The sequence below is a fragment of the Dipodomys merriami genome, unplaced genomic scaffold (assembly GCF_024711535.1).
Source record: "Dipodomys merriami isolate MVZ:Mamm:240054 unplaced genomic scaffold, mDipMer1.0.p SCAF_16, whole genome shotgun sequence".
NCBI lineage: Eukaryota > Metazoa > Chordata > Mammalia > Rodentia > Heteromyidae > Dipodomys > Dipodomys merriami.
In genome coordinates, this window is record NW_027202937.1 from 12,929,441 (window position 1) to 12,934,015 (window position 4,575).

A 4,575-nucleotide genomic window follows, 5' to 3' on the forward strand; every position below is an offset into this window, starting at 1 on the left:
ATAAGGAAATAGTAGCACAGTGTGAATTGCCTACTACCTAAGGCAAATTAATTAGGAATAATATGAATTCATAACATTTTTAGTATCTGAGAAAAGCTGTAAATACTTCAATGAATATAATAAAATATTTTCCATATCTCTGAGTTGACATTCACAGTATATTTTGCTGGTAAAACTAAAGTACATTTAAATAATTTGGGGGTTTTATATTTTCATGAATTGGGATTGTTAATGTATTTTTTTTGTTGTATTGTGGTTTGGACTCAGTATCTTGCACTTTCCGGATAGGTGCTTAACCACAACCTTTTCCCTTTAGTATCTTTTGAGATATAGTCTATGTTTATGCCTGGTCTAGCCTGTACTGTGATCCTCCTATTTAAATTTTCCCCAAACTGAGCAATAAGTATACGCCTTTATGTTCAGGTTTTTGTTGACGGAGATGTGGTTTTGAAAATGTTTTGCCTGGACTGGCCTTGAACTTCCCGTCTCCTCTTTTCCACATCCCAAATAGCTAGGATCACAGATGTGAACTCACTGCATGAGTAATAGAATGGAAAATTTGATGTTTTGTTTTATTTTCGGTTATTGGGCTTGAATTCTGGGCCTGGATGCTGTCCCTGAGCTCTTCAGCTCAAAGGTATTGCTCTACCACTGAAGCCACAGCACCTCTTCCTGTTTTCTGGTGGTTAATTGGAGATGAATCTCGTAGACTTTCTTGCTGGCCTGGCTTTGAACTGTGATATTCAGATCTCACCCTCATGAGTAGCTAGGATTACAGGCGTAAGCCACCAGTGCTCTGCAGATTTGATGTTTTTAAGAGATGAAATCTGGGGAGTCCAAGTAGTGACTGCGAAGAGTCATGACCATACAGCATTTAGGAAGTTCCTTCCTGTTTTTGGCCTAGTGTTGGTAGAAAGGAGTGCAGCTGAAACTGTAACCAAAGGAGACATTATGTTTCCAGAAAAATCTCAAGGAAAAGTATTGCAAGCCACAGTAGTGGCTGTGGGATCAGGCTGTAAAGGAAAGGGTGGGGACATTCAGCCAGTTAATGTGAAAGTGGGTGGTAAAGTTCTTCTCCCAGAATATGGAGGCACCAAAGTAGTTCTAGATGATAAGGATTATTTCTTATTGAGGGATGGTGACATTCTTGGGAAGTATGTAGAGTGAATCCATCACTAAAATGGCATCCTGTGAAGCTGCCCATTCCATGGGAGTTCTGAGATCTTTCATCACATAAATAATTTCCATATTTCCCTTTTATAATTTGTTGGTAACTAAACTAATGCTATCCATTGTCTCTAAAGTTTAACTTCATGGTTCTGGTATAAACATTTCCAAGTAAAACATGTAAATGAAAACAAAAGATATGAATTCTCCTCAAATTTAGCTGTAAATTCAGTCTGATGGCTATTAAAATCCAACAGATCTTGGTATTGTAGAATTGATACAAGTAATTGTATAATAACACAACCTGAAGAAGAAACCTAGAGCAAGCATCCATCACCAATATCTCCAATATCTATGATGATTAGGTAGGATATTGGCATAGAGGAGATTATTTAGACTAAGACACACCGCACTGGATTTACAATAAATGAGATACTGCAATGATGTGTTGCTCTCAACATAGTCTTTCAGTGAATTGGTTTAGAACTGTTGAAAGTTCTTTGGTTTGGATCTTGTTCTCTGTTATTATTCATGAAAGTGATTCAGGTGTATTTAGAACTGAGTGTGTAATGCTCAATAACAAAACTTCCTTAAAAGTTATTGGAAAACACCACCTTTACAATGTAATAAACAATGTGTGTATTACATTTGAATTTTTTATTGTATTTGATTTGTTTAGGGAAACAATACACTAGATTTGTTTTGTTATATTTGTTTATTATATTTGGTTTGTTTAGGGCAAGAATGCATTACCAAAGAGATGAAGATCAGTGACTAACATTTTAGTAAAGTTGACATCTTTATGATTCAATGTATTTGTTGAATTTTAAATATCTTTGAGAGTATTTTGACTATTTTTTGAATTATAAAACTACTGACCTGGTGGAAAAAAATTATTGAGCTTGGCACTGATGGCTCATGACTATAATTTTATCTAGATAGAAGGTTGAGCTCTGAAGATCAAAGTTTGAAGCCAGCCTAAGCAGAGAAATCTATTTCCAGTTAATCAGAAGAAACAGGCAATGGAACATGGCTCAAGTGGTAGACAGCCAGCTGTGAACAAAAAGTTTTCCTGAGTTCAAATTCTAATATAAACAAATAAGTAAACAACTGATTGAGACCCATCTCAGAAAACCCAGAGTAATATGTGCTGAGGGCCTGGGTCAAATAGTGCACCATATGCCTGACAAGCCCAAAGTCATGAGTTTAAACCTCAGTACTGCCAACCCTCCTCAACTTTTCTAAAGTAAATATTGATTTCCATGAAATATTATAAAAGGTTCATTTTATATATTTTATTAGCGCAGATTAGTAATACAGGGTGTTTCATTGTGACAGTTCTACACATGCTTAAGAGTACTGGATCATGGGCTGGGAAGGTGGCTCAGTGGTAGAGAGCTTGCCTTGCACGCATGAGGCCCTGGGTTCGATTCCTCAGCAGCACATATGCAAAAAGAAAAAAGCCAGAAGTGGTGCTGTGGCTCAAATGGTAGAGCACTAGCCCTGAGCTGAAGAGCTGAGGGACAATGCCCTGGCTCAGAGTTCAGGCCCCACGACTGGATTCTCTACCCCCAATAAAAAAAGAATGCTTGATCAGAATTCTCTTTATCACTCACTCTATCCCCATTTCCTCCTTCACAAAGCAATTGCAATAGATTTCACTGTTAATATATGTACATAAGTACTAGCACTGTATTCTACTTCCTTCTTTTACCCCCTCTATTCACTGTTCACTCTCAATATTAGTCGCCTTAAGGAAGACCTATATTCCATTGATATCATTCATTCATAAAATATCTTTCATTATTTTATGTTAAGTTCTCAATACTCTTATATCTTGTATGTTACTATTAACCCCCTTTATTACTCTCTAGACCCTTTACTTACTCTACTATAATTCAATAGCTTTCAATGAATTTCCTTAGGCTGCCTTATAAAATATTGACACAACCAGGAATAACTTCAACTAAGTTACAGTTACTCATTCTTGGGATATTTTAAATGCATAGAGATCGACATGAAATATAGGAAATTTAATTACAAATGTATATTTTTAAAATGAAAGTGTGAGCAAGATCAATTTGTTACTTTGATGATGATAAATACTGTTAAATAATTGTATAAGAAACAAAATTTAAGTATAGACAAGCCATATAGGTAATTTAAAATAGGAAATTTCAAAATAAGTGAAAAAAGTATTGAGATATGATAAGAGCAGAAGTTGTTGAAAGTGACACTAAGAACAACAGAGGGAATTTAAAATCTTCCTCATAGGATAAAAATTTTAAATGTTCATTTATTATAAAAGTATCATTTCTAGGAAAAAATGAATTAAAGCTGTCAGTGCATCATTGTGTAAATTAATGACATTGGGAATGCAAATGTACAACTAAGAGTGAACCCAATTAAGTGTGCAAGTTTGGCCAGCTTTATTTACTTTTTGCTGATATCACTTCAACCCCTTCTTTACTTCCAGCTTTTTGCTGATTAATTGGTGATAAGAGCCGCACTAACTAACTTTTCTACCCTTGTTGGCTTCAGACTGCATGGTCCCCCTCTCTCCTGAGTAGCTAGGACTATGGACATGAGACACCAGTGCCTGGTACTTTTTAAAAGTCAATTGATAAAACCCAATATGCTTCCAGAATAGATAGAGAAAACATTGGCTCTGCATTACGGGTTACACACTCTCAGGAGGCTCTATGACCTGCTTCTTCTGTTTCTTCTGTTCCTTTTCTTACTCAGAAAACCTTCTAGCTAATCCTTTTGAGCTTTCCAATTACTTATATATTTTGAATGATTATTGATCTCAGGAATGAACTGATATTTACCAAAATGAGTGAGGACATTCAAATAGCATGCAGGAGAGTAACAGAAGATGAGAAAATTACGTTATGGACCTTTAATGTAAATCATGCAAGAATCAACATCATATTATTTAATTAGAAAAAAACCACCTAGATCTAATGAAGAAGGTGTACCCCTGCATTCCAGCTACTTTGCAGGTAAATACCAGATTTTTAAAAAATGTTTTAAGGACAGAGCTAGTGAGAGCTTCCCCGTTTCATCATGGTCTGGCAGCATGCTACTGTCATCCTAAGTATATAGGCAGTATAGGTACGAGGATCACAGTCATATGGCAGACCCTGTTGTAAATTTAACCAGTTGGGGCACAGTTCAAGTTGTAGAGATCTTTCCTTGCAAATAAGAATCCATGAGTTAAAACCTCAGTATCACCAAAAAATTATTAATAGCTACATAAAATATTCAAAATAAAAACAGGCATAGGAGTTAATGTACCTTCCATGTAATTCAGTAGGATAAAAAACCCCAATAAATCAATGAAAACAATATTTCAAAAATTGGGTAGAGCGGGTGCCATTCTCTTAATCCTGAGATGGTAGCTGC

The 4,575-nt window shown here is 35.7% G+C and overlaps 1 pseudogene; it reads left to right on the forward strand.

Moving 5' to 3' along the window:
- Positions 1–807: 807 nt before the first annotated feature.
- Positions 808–1,167, forward strand: LOC138827961 (10 kDa heat shock protein, mitochondrial pseudogene; annotated as a pseudogene).
- Positions 1,168–4,575: the final 3,408 nt, after the last annotated feature.